The sequence below is a fragment of the Canis aureus genome, chromosome 10 (genome assembly GCF_053574225.1).
Source record: "Canis aureus isolate CA01 chromosome 10, VMU_Caureus_v.1.0, whole genome shotgun sequence".
Taxonomy (NCBI): domain Eukaryota; kingdom Metazoa; phylum Chordata; class Mammalia; order Carnivora; family Canidae; genus Canis; species Canis aureus.
This window is the reverse complement of record NC_135620.1, coordinates 38,006,585-38,025,644: the sequence shown is the minus strand read 5'-3', so window position 1 is coordinate 38,025,644 and position 19,060 is coordinate 38,006,585. Positions and strand designations below refer to the sequence as shown.

General features: G+C 49.6%; 2 long non-coding RNA genes across 3 annotated transcripts; both read right to left on the bottom strand.

Moving 5' to 3' along the window:
* Nucleotides 1–952: 952 nt before the first annotated feature.
* LOC144321656 (uncharacterized) lies at nucleotides 953–9,675 on the bottom strand. Its single transcript, XR_013387248.1, has 3 exons — nucleotides 9,536–9,675; nucleotides 8,890–9,090; nucleotides 953–1,079 (listed from the first exon to the last, which is right to left on the bottom strand). It is a non-coding gene; the product is annotated as an uncharacterized LOC144321656 (long non-coding RNA).
* Nucleotides 9,676–10,034: 359 nt separating this feature from the next.
* Nucleotides 10,035–15,447, bottom strand: LOC144321657 (uncharacterized). 2 transcript variants are annotated; one of them, XR_013387250.1, is made up of 3 exons: nucleotides 14,915–15,447; nucleotides 11,834–11,883; nucleotides 10,035–10,370 (listed from the first exon to the last, which is right to left on the bottom strand). It is a non-coding gene; the product is annotated as an uncharacterized LOC144321657 (long non-coding RNA). The 2 variants fall into 2 exon arrangements; XR_013387249.1 differs by lacking the exon at nucleotides 14,915–15,447 and adding an exon at nucleotides 12,290–12,504.
* Between the last annotated feature and the right edge of the window lie 3,613 nt (nucleotides 15,448–19,060).

The window sequence follows — 19,060 nt, the reverse complement described above, 5'->3', positions numbered from 1 at the left end:
CATCAGATTCCCCTTATGTCCTCATAAAACGTGGATTCCAGAGACCCATTCTAGAGCTACAGGATCAGAATATTCTCAAGATAACAGTTTTCAATACTTAATAGGTTAGTGGAGGCAAGAGAGTAATATGCCTAATTCCTCAGTTCACTTTTGTGTATTCTTTCAACAGTTTCTTAAGCTACTGTAGGTAGGAGCTGGCTAGTTTCTGTGAATTCAAAGAAGATGGTGCAAATAAAAGGCTCCTAGACTTGCTCAGTGAAGCCCAGTGATGCTCTGTGGAAGGGGTTAACAGCCACAAGAAAAGACCAGGAATTTGGGAGTTTAGAGATGGGGCAAGATCACTTCTATGAGAGGGCGCTAAAAAGATAGACAATGTCATGGAGGACTTGGCTAGGAAGACTTGGAGCATGGGATGGAGGAGGAAAAACCTGGGAGGAAAAATGGCAATGGATGGAAGTGAAAATGTGTAGCAAGAGATCATGAACAGTCATTTAAAGCAATTGGAGCTGAGAATGGAGATCTGAGAAAAGAGGTTGGAAAGAGGATTATGTTTTCATTATGGAGGGTTTTGTGGGCCTGGCTTCAGTGTTTAGACTTTATTTGTAGCCAATGGAAGCTGTTTAAGCAAAGGTGTGGTATGATATTAAGCCATGTCTGAAGGCATAAAATCTGGAAATGAGGGAGGGGGAAAGGCTAGAATGAGAAAGACTGGAGCTTAGGGTGGCAAAATGTTGTAGCTGTGCAGGTGAGAGGCTGGGGGTCTGATACTAGAATCTTGGCAGTAGAAGTGGAGGGGAACAGATGTGAGAGCCACTGAGGAGGCAACACCATAGGCCTTGTTGGTTTGACAGCTTGGCCAGACTTTCAAAGGCATAGTAGCCAGGATATGCCGGGTCATGCTGCAATAACAAATTAATCTTGAAATCTCAGTTTTTAACAAAACAAAATTTTACTGACCTCATGTTTTACATCCAAGACTGATTGGCAGGGGGCTCCATTGCACTCAGTCACTCAGGGATGGGTTGAAAGAGGCTCTGTTATCTCTCAGCTGCATCACGGAGCATGTGGCTTACTGAACACTAAAGAAGAAGGAGAGACGGATGCAAGCAGAGCAAAGACCTTTAACTGATTTGACATCAACATAACCTCCACTCACAGTCTGTTGCCCTGAACTAGTCACGTCTAACTAAATATCTATAAGGGAGGTTGGGAAAGTAGGGGAGAACATGGACTATTTGGGAAGCTTTCCTTTTCTTAGCTATGATAAGGCAATTTCGGCATTTCATCCAGAGAAAGAAATTAAGAAGTCACATACCTGAGTTGCCCCAAACCTATTTATCTTCCTCAACAACCTCAGAAGTTTTTAGAAATACAAATATTTTTATGGAGTGACCTGTCTTCTGGGAACCTCCAGTAACTCCTTTGGAAGTCTTCTTTCTGAGTCTTGAACAGAGACTTCCCTCCAAAAGAATCATGGCTGTTGTCAAACAGACATACTGTTGCAGGCATCAAGTATTTACTATATGTCCACCAAGCCCCAAGCATTCCTCTAGGTCCTGGGGATTGCACCTTTCTGGAACTTCTGTTTAGTTGGGGAGAAATACAGCTAGGCAGCACACAGCTGGAATTTTAGCCAGGATTTCATACTCCAAACTCTTTGAACTGACATGTTATCTTTGTTCTTCAAATGAAATCTTCTAGCTTTCTCTCATTGCCACCACCTAAAGCACTAGCTCTTTCCCAATCATCCTTGAAAACCCCTAACAAGCCCAAACTTATTGGGTAGCATGAGGGGGTCTGTAGCTATGGGGAGATGAAGATGATAAGGCTCTATCTTCACTTTCAGAGGGGCTTCTGGTCTATTTCTTGGGTGCTAATCTGTCTTTTTCTGATGTGTTCCCCAGTCTTTGTTTTACAAAATTTCAGGCCAATGCAAGAGCAGTTGAGCTACCGTGATGGTACCCTGGCCAGGAAAGAGAACACCTCTTTTCGCCCCCCTTTGTGAAGGGCAGGAAGATATTCAGGAACAGGATGGGGGTACTTTCCACCCCTGCACAATACAGAACTATTGTATTAACCAAAAAAAAATCTGGTTCCAGGCCAAATCTAAAGCCATCTTCTTTTTGCTCCTAGGGACAGCGGCTCCACCAGAAAATAGTTGGAATCGTTGGGGCAGAAAATAGAAGGCTCTCTTGGAACACAGTGCCTCTGATCCCACTCCTTTTATGCCCCAGGAAAAGAAAAGAGGCCCATGTGAAAACCCCTCCTGGGGCTTCCCAACCAGTTAAACATGAGGGAGAGGAGAAAAGGGGAAAAAATTCTAAATAAAAGCAAAGTCTTTGAAAAACTTCAAAGAAACATTTCTCCTGTTCAGAAGTCAAGAGCACATCTGGCTGGCGGTGAAAAGAGAAGTGGTGTCATCTGGGCAAAAATGTTCTTTTCAAATATGTCCTTTAAGAAAAAGCAAGAAAGGAGAGTACAAGAGATTGAGAGGAGAGAAATAATGCAAAGAGGGAAGGGAAGTTAAAGGGAAAAAGAAAAAAGGAAAAACCTCCTAAATCTTGTAATGTTTTAGGAGGGCTTATTAGAGTGAAAATTAAGTGTCATACAGAGCTCTGCTCCAGTATTGATGGCCTTTATTCAAAGAGCCATCACCCTGTAAACTCACTTTAACAACTCCCTTCAGATGAAATATAAAAATTAAAGACATTTACAACACAGCTTAGTAGCAGATGTAGTCGTCCTATTGGGGCTTAGATCAAATAGTGATGTAAACCCCAGCAGGATAACAGGTCTTATGAAAAAGTCCTTAACAACAGCCCCCAAAAATCTTGGAAATCTTACAAAACATGTTTCCCATTCTCTCCCAACCTCAAGGGTCCCCCTTCCTTCCCCAACCCCTCCCCTGATCTGCTAGACTCCTTTTCCATCGTCATCCTTGTCTGGAGTTCTTATGAGTCACTCTACACTTAGCAACTGGACCCAAAAAAAAAAAAAAAAAAAAATCTGGTTGGGCTTCTGGTTATCTTCTCCATCTAGTCATCTGCCTCCATCATTACCTGGGGGAGCGCCAGGGTGAGGGATGTGCTGAGCAGTCTGGGAAAAAGGACTGAAATGTACATATAGCTCGAATGGGGATTGAGGTCTGACCTTCACCTTGGTCCATTTTTCCCTGTTTGCCTTTCCTCCTTCTTCATCTCTCATTTTTCCACCCAGAGGAGCCTGAAAAGAGGTTTCCAATTTGATTTAGAGGCTGGGTCCTCACTAGTCTGGGAGACATTTATATCTGTTATATTGTAATGATGGCAGGTGAGGGCCTTCTCTCTACCCTTTCCAAAGAAGACTTTCTTGAGGATTTATTCTGGGAGCCACCTTTATCCACTCATGCACACCATGCACCCATTCACTCACTCATTATTTTGAAAAGTACTATGACATGCCAGGCACCGGGAAAGTGCTGGAGGCATGGACGTGATCGTCCTGTTGGTTATGGTTTTCTTTGTCCTCAAGCTGACATGTCCATGGACTGGCTTTGGGAAAGAGAAAAAGTTTAGAGAATGAAAGTGGAGAGGTATAAGTATGGTCTATCTGAGAATTTCTGGTCGTTAGGTTCAGTTTTTCTGTGACCCCAACTCTTACGAAAGAAGCCAATGACTTCTCTTGTCCCCACCACAGTATATGAAAAAAGAGTCAAGTTGCCCTCTAGGCCCAGGGGCTTATCCCCAGACTCCTCTTTTCTGGCAGATGATCACTTAGCCAGTGATTTGGGAGTGACAGTGTTAGATCTTTGGCCACAGCTGGCCCTTGGATGAGACAGAGGCCAAGAGGCTGGAAAATAAGGAAGAATCTAAAGGGTCTTCATGAACAAGAGAGCAAATCCTGACCCTGTAATGAGCTCTACTTTGAGGGTAGGTCAAGGCCCTGCTTCATTGGGAGCAACCTGATAAGAAAACCAAAATAAAATGTTATCACCTCAGCTGGCTGAACCAAGGCCAGTGAGAAAATTGTCCTAGGGAGCCCTGAAAGCAGTAAACGAGAAGCTAGCTTGGATGTCACATGGAGCTTAAGAAGGTTGGAGACATTCCAGGGCTAAGTGGGGGCCTTCTAAGGTCATGCAGTCTAGAGTTTTCCAACACCCAAGCCAACATTTACAGCTTGAACTCATGCCCTCCCTGCCCTCTTCTCCTTTGCTTTACCCAAGAGATCTGCAATATGATTGGGTTGCAAATTTTGTCTGGTCCATCCCCATACCTCCCAGCAGGCTTGGCTGGATTTTGTTTCACACATGGTCTAATCTGAAAACAAACACTGGAAATCAGCTGCTAGGGTGGGAGGCCATGTTGATATGACCAGTGATCAAGGAAGGTCCCCTCTCTGGATCCCTGCAAGGAATGACTTCAAAGGTACTTTCCTCATACTCACTACGTATCCTCCTCCTTGCACATGTACACTCACCGACCTAACAGACAGCCACAATCCCAGTGGATTACTTCACTATGCTCTGGGCCATTTGGTCAGAGAGGAGGCAGCATTTACCTCCACTAGTGCAAGGTCAAGCCTGTGAAGAGTGTGTGTGTGCTTATGTAAAGAATCAAAGAAGATAATAGTTGCAGCCTATGTCACAGGCGTGGACTAATCTTCGATTAAATAATGATATTCAGATGACATTTCTTGGCAACTGGCAGACCAGCTGGAAAAATAAGTCAAAATTTCCACAGAGAATAGACCGTTTTGCCATCCAAAGCTGGCCAAGTACAAACAGCAAAGGTTCTAAATACATGTGAATAAAAAGGTCCCAGCACGCTGGCTTGTAAAGAGGCTCCCTCTTCTCCTCATAGAACTGTACATACTAGTTTGCAGATATGTGGAAAGTGCACAGGTGAATTTAAAATCTGCTCCCCCTACTTGTCTGTCCTCTTCTTCCTGGGTATTCTGACCTTTGAAACTTTCTAGTCCAGCTTTTCATTTTTCAGATGAGGAACTGATGTCCAAAGAGCTGGGGAGCTTGAGGGACTTGTCCGAGGCTACACAGCAAGCAGGAGTCTTGATTCTCATCCCAGGGCTCTTTTTGCATACATTCTGAACTCCACAGAGCTGGTTGGTGGAATCTGTAAGCATCCATCACGGGAGGCATGCATATGCACAGGAATTAGTGGCATTGCACTGATGTGTTAAAGGTACACGTGTGTAACATGACCCAATGGAAAGACTCTGTCTTGGACCTGATATAATGTCAGAATCTCAAAAGAAAAATGATGGAGACTCTAACACAGGGACTATTTATGAAGAGGCTGATGGAGTCAAAGGAAGCCGACAAGGGATGGGACAGAAACCCATTAGCAACAGTAGAGAGTTCTTCTGGTTCCTAGACCTGAAGGTGGCTAGTGGAGGGAGAGGTTTCTTAAACCCAAAGAGAGTAAGGTTGTTCTTTGCTAGGGAGCTCAGGCAACCAAGGTGGCCTGCCTGGAGGAAGCTGGGAATCAATACTGTGACTTTCCCTTTCCCCATTCTTTCAAATCCTGCTTGTGCCTCCTGTTGCATGAAGCCAACAAAAGCTAAAGGCATGGGGGGCTATGATGTGGGCCATAAGTCGGGCCTCCCTGTGGAAAAGAGTGGTGAGTGGGTCTAGAGGAACAAATAGGATATCCTGCATGTCTGGGTTCAAACCTCAAGTAGCTCTACTACTTACCAGTGCTGTGACTTGGGACCAGTGACCCAAGTTTCTGCTCTTGGTTTCCTCATCTATACGATGGTTATCATGCGGGATCCCTGGGTGGCGCAGCGGTTTGGCGCCTGCCTTTGGCCCAGGGCGCGATCCTGGAGACCCGGGATCGAATCCCATGTCGGCTCCCAGTGCATGGAGCCTGCTTCTCGCTCTGCCTATGTCTCTGCCTCTCTCTCTCTCTCTGTCTCTCTCTCTCTGTGACTATCATAAATAAATAAAAAATTAAAAAAAAAACTTCTGAAAAAAAAAAAAAAAAAAGATGGTTATAATGCCACCCGCCCTGAGAGGTGAAGTGACTCTTAGGGCTGCTATCCCGTGCAGCTTCAAGCTCAATGCCCAGCACTCTGGAGCAGTCCTCTCTCCTCTCAGCAACGTCAGAGGCCCCTGGACAATCTGGCAGTATAAACCTGAAGCCTTTCAGTTTTGTAGACCTTTTGATCCAGTCATTCTGCTTCTAGGAATTAGTTTCAAGGAACTAATCTGGCAAATACACAAATTTATAAGTTTTTTTTCTTTTTTTGCCACACCACTACTTAAAACGTGAAGATTGGGAGCAGATTGACTGTCTATATCCATCAGAACTTCTAGATGCAAACAATAGAAACTGATTCTGGATGAATTATGCAGAAAAGGAATTTATTGAAGGGATACTGGATGACTCACAATTGCTAGGAGAGGCCAGGTTGCCTTGGTGGTTGAAAACAATTGGCCTTCTCCTCTTGCACACTGGGGTTTGTGGCTGATGATTTGTGAGCAGTAATGTATAAACCATGCCCCCAGACACCCAGAGGATTCATATCAAATTATGTGGGCAAACCAACTTGCCCCTTACCACCCAAAGTCATGTTTCGTAGGCAAATTCCAGATGCACAAACAGAATGAGGGAGATGTGCCTGGCAACAGCACTTATAGAAAGAGTTGCAGACATTGCTCACCAGTGAGCTCCACACCAAGCACAGACTGAGATTCTTAAAGGAGCTGGTCACCCTACTCCAGTTCACAAAGGAGGTCAGATAGACTGAAGTGATCCTGGGGGAAAAGTGGACCCAATAGGGGTACTTTGACCCAAACCTGCTTGTGCCTGGAATGTTGATGCCCAGGTCCCTTTTACTGGGCCTCTGTGCCCACTCAGATGCTCTGTTGGGTGACAGCTCACGGTTGCCCACCTTGGCTGAGCTAAGGGGATGACTTGCTTGAGCAAGGTTTCTTCATCCTCAGACCCCCAAGATTCAGGCAAAAGCCAGACTTTTCTCCTCTCTCCTTCTTTAGTTTTCCTTCCTCCCTTCCTTATCAGTTTTCCTTGAGGAGCACTTGCCCCTTTGATAAATCAGCTGTCCTCAATCCTTATCTCAAGCTCTGCTCCTAGGAAAAGGGGCCTAAGTCATTGACTTAGGTTTATGCTTGGCCTTGAATTCCTTCTTGCATCTGTGCCTGAGGCCTGGTTTCTGCCCTCATTTGGCTCCTAGCCTCTGCTGTCACCAAGCCCCGTATGATAGTGAAGGAGAAAAGGCACACAGTGTTGTTGGAAGGATAGGCATTCACTTAGGGGTGCTATTTTGTTTTGGTCCTCTCACAGAAGGAGCCAGATCTCAAGTGATCAGCCTGGGTTGCCTCTCTCTCCTGTGACCTCCCAGTACCCTGTGTCTCCCTCTACTGTCACATACACCAATCACACTGTTTTATAGTATCTCCCTTCTTATCTTTCTCCTTGATGAGCCTGGGCTCTAGAGTGAGCAAAGTCTTTCTTAGTCTTACTCAAACTCAGAAATGGAAGTGATTGTCATTATTATTGACAGGCACACTGATAATCTTTGCCAAATGAATGAAAGAATCTTCAGAGGACAGGTCTCCCCCTGTTCAGGGGGTCAGTACCACTCTTTGAGGAGAGTGGATTTACCCCAAAGCCGGGCAGGGTTATCAGGGTAGCCCATAGATGAGCTTGAGCTGAGAAACGAATGAACACAGATTCTCATTACCTACAAGTCATTAAGTTGTGATTAGAAAAAAGGGAGAGAGGAAGGGATGATCATTTGTAAAGAGATACGACATCTGTATTCGTCCGTGCACAGATACCACACTGGCCCACGGGGCCACCTTTAATGAACAACATATGTTATGGTTTCTGTGGACCATATTGTATACCTGCTTTGTGCACAGTGTTACACAACACAAAGGAGATTTCCGTTGAGATGGCTGCCCCCAAGGACCTCACAATTTCAAACAAACAGGCAGTTATACGATATGTTATTTGTTTATTTACTGAGTGTTCACTATGTACCAGACGTGGCTTGAGACACTTCACGTGGATTAATCTTTTAATCCTCACTGCCACTGTCTGTGATAGGTAGTTTTACAAAGATAAGAAGTGAGGCACAGGGAGGTTTATTAACTTCTCAAGAAAACAGCTCCAGAGTGGAAGAGGCAGGATTTGAACCCACACTGTTAGTGCCAGAGCCCCTCAAGACTCTATTGCAGTGCATTATTTCACTATGCTCTGGGCCATTCGGTCAAAGAAGAGGCAGTGTCTATGTCTAGAATGGGGAATCTGCAAAGAGATGTGAGTTAATTGCCATTAAATCCCACCCTCCTTGCTGAAAACTTTTGCTGATGTCCCGCTGGCTCACCAAAATCACTGTGTCCAAAATGGAAAGCATGCATCCTTTCCCTTGATCATCTGCCCCTTATCCTCATCCTGCTGGCCAACCGTGTCTGTCAATGATCTCAACCCTGGACCTCAGATTTGTCCTTGATCCTTCCTCCTCCCATGTCACCTGTAACATCTACCTGCTTGCTAGGTCTGCTGAATTCCACAGGAGATTTAACTCCAGGACTCAGCCCCCTCTCCCCACACCCCTGGCCCCCATTTGCTGGGATCACTGCAGTCGTCTCCAACGGCTTCCCAACTGTCATCCACTCATTCCTCAAGTCGATGCCCATCATGCTACCGCCTTTTCACCCAGTCTACCCCAGCCACTTTGCAAGTCCCCAGGAAGGGACTTGGACTCTGGTCCAATCCATCCCGGAGGCCAGGACTCTGCCTTTTTAAGAGTAATTCTGTCCAGGACTAGGAAGTGACTCATCTCCCCCAGGGCAGGGCAAGAGAGGCCAGCTGTATGCATCAGAAATCACACTGCTTTGCACACGTTCATTCCCATATGACTCACCTGGGAATCTTGGTGAAGTGCAGAGTCTGATTCAGTATGTCTTGGGTGGGGCCTGAGATTCAGCATTTCTGCTGAGTTCCTAGGGGAAGCAGCTGCTGCTGGTCCTCAGACCTGAGTTTGAACAGCAGGTACTAGAGGGCAGCGTCAAGGATGACAGCAGGGCTTTCTCCAAGCCACAATCGTAGGCCAGGACTAGTGGAGCTAGAGAAAAAAAATCAGCCGTGGAAGACTTTATCGAGCATTTCCTATAGGCCAGATGCCATGCTACGTGCTACCGAATATTGCTAAAAGTAGGTGCAGGGACGGCCGGGTGGCTCAGCGGTTTAGTGCCGCCTTCGGCCCAGGGCCTGATCCTGGAGACCCAGGATCGAGTCCCACATTGGGGTCCCTGCATGGAGCCTGCTTCTCCCTCTGCCTGTGTCTCTGCCTCTCTCTGTGTGTCTCTCATGAATAAATAAATAAAATCTGTAAAAAAAAAAAAAAAAAGAATATACATTAAAAAAAAAAATAAAAGTAGGTGCAATAATCAGAGATGCTCAGAGAGAGGTTCAGAGGCAGAGCAGGCCTGAGATCCCATCATCATTGCCTGGTTCTCATTACACGTCCTCCCTGTGAGCCCTTGTGGGAGGCATGGGGCCCTACTCACAATTCTCAAGGAACACCAGGCCCAGGCTGGGCTGCTGCGACCCCCACAGCACTGGCCACAGCGCACCTGGAGCAGGCAAGGCCACAGGACATGGGACCCTGGGTGTGAGGAGGCCAGAGTCAGAAGCTCTTGTCCTGAACAGAGACAGCACAGTGAGGCTGTGTGGTGGAAAACTCTAGACTGCTTGTCTTGTCCTGGTTCTACAGTAAAAATAAACAGTGTGACCCTGAGTAGCCTTTCCCCTCCCTCGGCTCCTTTTTTCATCCAGAAGGCCATGGACAGGACTGGATATGTAATCTTTGGGGTTCAGGATACAGTGAAAATGTGGGTCTCTTGTTAAAAACAATGACTATGAATTTCAAGATGGCAATGCAGGTCTCTAAATCCAGAGTGGGACGTTTCCCAGAGTGGGAAGAAGAGTGTGTGGCCTCACAGGTCACACACCCTCGAAGCCAGCCCTGGAGTAGGTGGGACAAAACAACATCTAATGTCCCTTCAAGCTCTAGTTTTCAATAAAGTTGGTTTCCTGCTATTTTCTGCAGTCATCCTCACTTTGCATATTTATAATTTAATGTCACCCAGAAAATATGTGTAGCAGCCTCTCCACCTGGCTCTGCCTCTCTCTGATGTCATAGGATCATCTCCCTCCTCTTCCCATCTGCTGTAACACCCGAAGACCTTGCACTGTTTGCTGTGTCGTGAATGCAAGAAATTGGCCCTGGCCTGTGGCCGTCCTGGAAGAGACGCAGGGTAGCATGGGTGGGAGGAGAACACGCCCTTCTTCTGTCCCGGACCCCATCCTGCGCAGATGGCTCCTTCGGTTCCCAGGTCTTTCCTGCCGCCCAAGAATCAGAACAGAGGCATTGAGAAGAGTGAGTCAGCAGCACAAGTCCTGTCCTTGCCTCCTACCCCCCCCCCCCCCCCCCAGGGACTGAATACCTCAGTTCCCAAACTCTCTGAGTCAGGGAGGTCGCCCCGAGGACATCTGCCTGTTTATCTGAGCCAGGCCTTGCAAGCAACAGCTGCTCAAACGAGCCCAGGAGGCATCACTTCCCGTGGCCAGGAGGCCGGACCAGGTGGACTCCTCGCTTTCCTCCCAGACGCCTGCAACGCTGCCCAGGTGGCTGAGCACAGGGAGGGCACTGGCCGCCCAGTACCATCCAGGGCCTGAGCCCAGGGCCCAGCAGAGCCCCTGCCAGCATCTCTTGGAATGCTGAGCGTCGGGGTTATCAAAGTGTAGGAGGCAGCCCACCGTGCAAACTGCTCTCTGAGAAACAGAAACACTGGCCTGAGTGTCTCTTAGGTTTTGCCACTGACCTTGGGGGAAACAAACAAACAAAAAAATTCATCTTTTCCCCTTGATCCTCTCTGGGCCTCAGTTTCCTTAACCAAAAAGTGAAAAAATCTTTGCCTCCTGCCCCAAGACAGAATGAATTGGTCCTTTTCTGGGATCCCCCAGCATACAAGTACCAACTTGATCGGGTACTTTCCCATCACAAGATGGTTGGTCCATCCTGTATCTGACTCCCCTTCTGGGTGATCAGCTCCATTGCGCAGGCAACGTATTTTAATCTTTCCCTGGGGCCCCTCTTCGCCCTACCCCTCCATTCTTGTGTGTCTTAGATGCTCAGACTGTACTGGGGACCCTCGTGCACAGGCTAGGGCCATCTTTCACATTTGGGAAGGTGAAAACACTACTCATCCCTGTGAGCCCTTGTGGAGCAAGGTGGGCTCTCGATGCTCCTCTCCTGTTCTCTCTGTCACTCTCCCCTAGTGGGTCAGGAACCGGGGAGCTGCATTCATGGGAACCAAGGCAAGGTTGGTATTATGAACCGCACCGAGCTCTCCTCTCTCCCCCAAATCCATCCTTCGAAGTCTTAATCTTCAATGTGATTATATTTAGAAATGGGCCTTTAAGGGAGTAATTAAGGTTAATTTTTTTTTTGAGATTTTATCCATTCATGAGAGACACACAGAGAGAGAGAGAGAGAGAGAGAGGCAGAGACACAGACAGAGGGAGAAGCAGGCTCCATGTAGGGAGCCCGACATGGGACTCACTCCCAGGTCTCCAGGATCAGGCTCTGGGCCAAAGTTGGCGCCAAACCGCTGAGCCACCCGGGCTGCCCGAGTAATTAAGGTTAAATGACATCACAAAGGTAGGGTCTAATGCTATGGGCTGGTGTCCTGATAAGATAAGATGCCAGAGATCATTCTCTCCACACACCCACGGAGAAGAAGCCACATGATGAGGACACTTGGAGATGGTGGCTGTCTGCCAGCCAGGAAGAGGGCTCTTACCAGACATCAGCACTGCTGGCACCCTGGTCTTGGACTTCTGGTGTTCAGAACTGTGAGAAAACGAACTTCTGTCATGTGGAGCACCCAGCCTGTGGTGCCCTGTTATGGCAGCCCGAGCTGGCTAATACACCTGGCCTGTAGGTGGGCACCACCTACCTGGCACCGGAGTGGGGCCAGATGTCAAAATATAGAGACTAAGGAAGAGGTTTCATGGTGAAGGGGAAATTACAAGAAGTCAGTGAGCCTGTGCTCACTGTGGCAGTGTGGATCCCCATCCTCCCACTGTGCCCGTGGGGTGGTGTTCTGGGCTGTGAGCTCTCACTGCCATGTGCCGATTCTGTCCATCCTGAGGATCTTTCCTTCTTATAGAATAAGCAAGAGAGGAATGTTGCCCCTGTGGGCAGCGATCAGACCGCTTTAGTACAGGGCAGACTAGCCTGGGGGGCTGGCACTTACCAGAGCTGTCTGGGGACCCCAGCTCCTAGGACCTGGAGCCCTTGAGTCCATGTGAGCAAGGGCAGCTGAGCTCAGCCACAGGCCCTCCACGCTGGGAGGTCTGGTTCTCTGGGTGCCTGAAAGATCATTGCCTAAGCAACCTGGAGTGAGCGCTGGGATCATTCCCGACAACCCAGGTACTTTTGTTCAGGCATAAACCTGAGCAATCAGGAGAACAGTATTCCCCTGGGGTTGAGAAGCTGGTGGGCAAGAGATGGAACCCAAGAGAAGGTCAAATGCAGGGACCTTGCTAGTCACTTGATCAGCTGCCCTTCCCTATCAGGAGACGCTCCTTCCTAGAACAGATTTAGTTCTGACTAAGGGCATTCTCTCCACATGGTGGACAGATGAGGGGACAGGGCAGGACCCTGGGGCATGCATGTGATCATGGGCCACTGGGTATTGCCAGGCCTATGAGACCGCATGACTCAATGCTCCTGACCCACAGTGGCCTCCTCTGTCGAGCGGAGAGAGTGCTGAGGGGGCATGAAGTTTTAGTGCTCAGTGCTCAAGGGAGAGGGTCAGAGGCAAGACTCACCAGCCACCTGTGCCCAAGGCTTCCAGGGTGGTTGGGATGCACCCAGGCTACTTTCTCCCCAGCGCTGCCTGCCCTTATTAAAATGAATATATCTGGGGAGTGAGGGCCTATGATACAAAGCATATTTGGCTTTGCTTCTTCCCAAAGCCCTTGGGGGCTGAAGTAAGAGCCACCCATAGTGTGTGTGCACACATGATGGCACAGATGCATGTGTATGGGCTTGTGAGCACGTACTGGCTCTGGAGCCCAGGAGAATGGAGATGGGGCAGACGGCTGTGTCCCCGCCCTACTATCCTCCTCCCATGCTGACCACCTGGCCTGCTCCTGCGGCTGTCGTCACCCACAGGGCTTTGTCTCCCATGGTGCTTTCTCTGCAGTCTGTCCAGGAGCAGCCAGGCCTTTGACGGCCCCCTCTGGCTGCCTTGTGAGGTCAGACTATGGGAGGCTAGCGGAGAGGCCAAAGATCAAGCATGACTCTACAGTTTCTCCTGTCTGTCCTGACCATACTCTGGGCAGTGTCTCAGCTTTGGTGGATTTCACTGTCACTTTCTGGTATTACCAAACAACCTCAAAATGTATACTAAAAAAAAAAAAAAAAATGTATACTAAAAAATCCTGTCCAGGGGCACCTGGGTGGCTCTGTCAGTTAATCATTTGCCTTCTGCTCAGGTCATTATCCCAGAGTCCCTAGATCCAGCCCCATGTCAGGCTTCCTGCTTAGTGGGGAGCCTGCTTCTCCTTCTCCCTCTGCTCCTCTCCCCTCTCATACGCTCCCTCTCTCAAATAAATAAATTAAATTAAATTAAAAAGTCCAGTCCAGTCTAATCCAGAGTTTTACCCTCTCACCCAATTTAAGGCCTCTCCCTGTCCCAGCTGAGCCCCAACTCAGGGGAATGGGCTGTGTTTAGCTTCTTCCATGTAGCTTTAAGGTCTTGGGATTGGAACACAGAAAGGGTGACAGAGGCAGAAGAGGTCTTTCTCTCCTGGTCTGTTGTCACCTTGTCACCTGGCACTGGGGATCCTGGCACACATATGAATACTGGCTCATTTTCCTGTAATGAAAATGTGGGTCCTCCTGGGAGTCACCTGCTATGCCTCTACTTGGCATGGGCAACGCCATCTCTAGCTGACAGTTTATGACCTACCCTTCTCAACCTCCATTCTGTGGTGCACTCTGTGGGCCACCCAAACCTCTTTCTGCTGGAGTTGCCTTGGCTCTGCCAGGAAGCTGGCTGGGCTGGAGACCTTTTCAAGACAGAATCCAATCTGCTGCCTTCCGTAGGTCCACTGGGCCCACAGACCATTGCCTGTCCTTTCTTTGCCTTCCTTGGGTGGAATGTAGCTTGCTTCCCCTGCTACCTTCTCTGTCCCCTGCGTCAGGCTGTGGTCATCCAGCCACTCACCTTCAGACTTCTCCAGATGAGCTTCAGGCACCAACACATTGTCTCCTCTCTCAAGGACTCTCTTTCTGAGGACCCCCCGATATTGGTGTTACCATGACTCAGATTTCTATAGCTCAGTGAGCATCTGGCCAGAGGGGTGAGGTCACTCTCTTCTCATGGGAAACACGACTATTTTGGATGCAAGTTCCTCCTGAAGCCCCCCCTTGTCTGCCTGCAGCTGGGGCTCCCCTCTCCCTGCCCGAGTGAGGGGATGAGCAGACTTGCTGACAATGCTGACTCTAAGGACGTTGTCTGCCTCAGTTTCTGCTGATGGGTCTGCCTCTGTGCCTTTGTGGAGGGGGTGGACTAAGGGAATGGTCTTCAAACTATTTTGTTTGACTATTTCCTAAAAGGATTTTGAAAAATGATGTAGCCTTTCAAGCATTTTTAAACATTTTTTTTTAAAATTTCATTTATTTACTTGACAGAGAGAGAGAGCACACAAGCAGGAGGAGCAACAGAGGAAGAGGGAGAAGCTGACTCCCCGCTGAGCAGGGAGCCCAATGCAGGGCTCAATCCCAGGACCCTGGGATTATGACCTGAGCTGAAGGCAGATGCTTACCTGACTGAGCCAGCCAAGTGCCCCATATACCCCAGCATTCTTACCCCAAGATAGACAGGCAGGTAGGCTGGAGAGGTGCAGAGCTCCGTGGTGGTGTTACTTGTATGAAGTATCCCTGGCTTGGATTCTTACTGGGCTCTTTCCTGTAGTCCTGCGTTTGGTGCCCTGAGTATTTTACTCCGCAGGGAGATGCCCCACAGCCAGCTTTGAGACGGGCAAGGCCTTTCTTTGTGGGAAAACTGGAAGCCACCCGTGTGCTCCGACACTTAGGTTTTAGGAAAGAATGCCAAAGCAGAGGGGCTGGAAAGAGGTCTTCGAAGCTGTCTGTGCCTGTGTGTTCTTGGGTCTATCTCTCTGTACCCCCAGGGCACCCAAACGGAAGGCCGCTAGGCGGACAGTTGCCGTGTCTTTCGTGGTCGCCCCCACAGGTTTGCACAGATGGCCCGACGCCCCTTGTTAGCATTAATGGCCTTGGTGTTGGACTTGAGGTCTCACCTGAGACAAGTTGCACGTGAGCACCTCGCCCAGCTCATGGGGGGCTTGGCCCACTGGGGTGCCCGGGGAGGGTCTGTGATCCACATCTGATGTCACTGTGGAGTCAGCCCCGCAGTCCCTGCTGCCGCCGTCCCTGCCTCCTGCCCCTCCCCGCGTGGGAAGGGGTGTGGCGGGGAATTCTGGGCTGAGAAGCCACTTCCGTGTGGTTGGGGCTTCGGTGTGGGCGGCGGTGGGAGACGCAGCTGGCCGGGGGGCTGGGGGGCCTCTGGGGCCGGGCCGGGGCCGGGCAGAGCGCGGCGGCCAAGTGGAGTCCCCGCGGCCCCATTTTCGAAGTCATTTGCAAGGCTGAGCTATTACTTTGTCTGTGTCCGAGGACCCCCCACTTTCAGCCACAGCCTGGGAAAGTGTGTGCAGTCGGGGCCACCGTGGCCTCTGCGAGCAGCAAAGCCGAGCGGGCAGCTGTTCTGCTTGAGCCTCCGCGGAATGAGCCTGTCTGGCCGGTCACCAACCTGACGCCGGACTTGGCCTCTGCCTGGGTGGTGAGCCCGGAGGACACAAAGATGTACTTGATCCGAGTGTCTCCCACCCAGCCTGTCCCGGTGCCTGGTGGCCCACCGTTAGAGAGAGACACAGGCACGGAGACACGGAGGGAGAGGGCGGCAGCCTTGGGGCTGGCGGGTATCACTCCTTCACTGCTTTTTTTTTTTTTTAAATGAATTTATTTATTTATTCATGAGAGACACAGAGAGAGGCAGAGAAACAGGCAGGGGGAGAAGCAGGCTCCCTGTGGGGAACCTGATGCAGGACTCGATCCCAGGACCCTGGGATCACGCCCTGAGCTGAAGGCAGATGCTCAACCACTGAGCCACCCAGGTGCCCCTTTCTCCTTCCTTTCTTCAAGTACTTGCTGCCTGACCTGGGATAAGCCCCCTAACCCCTCTCCAACCTCAGTTTGCTCTCTGTGAAATGGGGCCAGGATTCAGGGCCGGGGTCATCAGGAGCCATCAGTACTGTGGGCATACCGGGCACCCCGCATGTGGCCGGGCATGCGCGGTGTCCTTCCTGAGCGCTGACCCACAGCCTGTGGCACCTGCAGCGCCCTCTCCCCAGAGGGGCTGATCTATTCTTGGCTTCAAACCAGCAGGTTTGCCTTCTTGGGGTTCTGGATGAAGAGAAGAGGGAAGCTGAGTGGTAGGCACAGTGGAGAACTGGAGGGATGGCCCCGGAGCTGGCTACCAACTGCCAGGTTCCCCACATGTAACCCATAGTGGTCACTGTCACACTCCAGCAGAGGCCTGGTTACACATAGACTCCTGAGCCCCAGCCTGAAGGGCAGAATCAGGGGACCGGGGCCAGGGGGTGGTCCAGGTCCCTTTGAAGCAGATCCCTGCCTCTGGCCCCTCCCTCCCTGGTGGCTTTCTCCTCCATCTGATCCTGGGCAGGTTGTACACCGCCAAGGCTGTCTTCCAGAAACTCCGCTCCCTTGCTAAGAGCATCCTATAGCAGACCTCACTCCTGAAGGGGCTCAGCATTCTGGAGAAGCAAGACAGTGACAAGAGAGAGTGAAGGAGAGCTATGGGTTACGTGCTGGGGGAGGAGAAGTGGAATCGGGACCACTCCCACCATCGCAGGAATACCCAGGGCTCACCCGAGCTCAGGCTCAGTGTCTCCCTCTTGAAAGGTGGTGAGCTGGCTAGTATCTTCTGGGTGGGGGTGACATCCCTGTGTGGAGCACCAGCTCAGGCCCAGCTTTGGACCGCACAGAGCTCTGGTGGGGGAGCAGTTACCCGAAAGACTAGTTGGTGGCAACTCAGCCTCATTGACTCACCTACGCTTTGGGCAGCCTGAGGACCAGAGCACTGGGCCAAGAGCAGCTAAGAATGAGCATCACCACAGCTGATGGCCACACTTCTGTTCTTCTCTTCCTCCAGGAAGCCTTCCTTAATTTCTCCCTCGAAAGCCCCTGTGCCTCAGTATACCGATCATGTTTTTGTGCCTTGTGTCATGGTCCTGTCTCCCTGAGGGTACCTCTACATCTCTGGGGGCTCCAGTCTCCCTGTGCTGGGCTGAGAGGGAGTCTGGTCCTGGGAGGCCAGATAATGATGTGGTAGTTAAGAGCTTGACTTTCAGATCCAAGAGACCTAGCTTCCAATCTACTTCTCCTGATGTGTAACCCTGGGGACAGATCATTCAACCTCACTGAGCCTATTTCCCCATCTGTACAAGTGGAGGAAATGATAGTTTTTGCCATATGTGATTTGTTGTGAGGATTAAAAGAGATAAAAAGATGATGCCTGTAACATCATAGGCCTCTCTGCACTTAGAACATACCTGGAGCTCAATACACATGAGCTATTATTATTATTTATTATTATAACGATTCACTCTAACCCCTCCTCCAAGATTCCCTGTCAGCCATCTATCAAGTGCTGAGCCGGTGCTGGGGACAACAACATTAGGAAGAGACAGACCTCTCTGCCATAGGACAACTTGTGTGACAAGTGTTTGCATGGAGATGTGGCCAAGGAGACATGGAAAACTATTAAAAAGGGGCTTGTCTGGGGTCGAGCTGGGGGGGGTGGGGCAGGAGTGGCTTCTGTTAGAGGGGGTAACAGAAGACAGGGACTCTGAACAGGAGGCACAGCTTTCTATCATGTGGAGGAAGAGGGAGAAGGGCATTCTGGGCAGAAGAGAATGCAACAGAAGCATCTCCTCTCTCGGGAAGTCATCGCCAGTCACAGTAGGGAAGGAAGGGTAATGGGGTGAAGGCTGAAAAGTGTTCAGGAGAATCCTTCCCTGTGTCCCTAGTTGGAGCATGAAAATGCAATCCCTCAAACGTTGATCAGAAACATGGCTGGCTCAGGAAGGCTTGCACCAGGACCACATGAAGTGTCAGGTGAGGCTCAGGCAGACAAGAGCAGAAGCTACAGAGGGTGAGCACCTCTCAATTGACAGTGTGTGCCCCTGAAAGCGCCCCACATACAAGGAACCAGATTCTCAACACAATGGCCCTGACCATGGACCCTTAGACAATTAGACAGATAGGCAGAAGACCATCTATGGATCTTAGAAGAAATGCAGAGACGGGACATGTGGAAGCTCGGGTCACACTTGGGGAATTATGCCCCTAATTGGCCCCTCTGGTCCTAGAGTCTCTGCAAGGAGCCAGCTGCAACCACAGACATGCCAGGCAGTGGGAAGAACCAGTGCCCTCACCATCCCCAAAGCATGTCCGATTATTAAAACTCATACATCACGCTCTGAAGCAAATACCCGGCATAAGGGAATTGGAATCCTTCAGCGTGGACTAGATCCATCACCTTCTAAATCAGGTACATCAGCCCGTGAATCAAACACATCACCTCTGGATTCGATGGGCTCCCAGTCGGATTAGATGCATCACCTATTGAATCAAATGCAACTCTGATTGAATCAGAAACTGCACCTCACCTAGTAAATCATCTAAATATTACCCACATTACAAGTTTGGAATGGCTGCCTCACCAATACGTTTTAACAGACGACATGTTAAAGCTGCTATAACATTTAAACAATTACCCACAGAAACGAACTCAATATATCACTTGGGCTGGCCGGTCAACGTTTCGAGCAGGAGAAATGGCCATCCAGATGCATGGGCTTTCCATTTTCCGTCTCTCTCTCTGTGGCCCCCTTCCCCACTTGGAGTCCTTTCT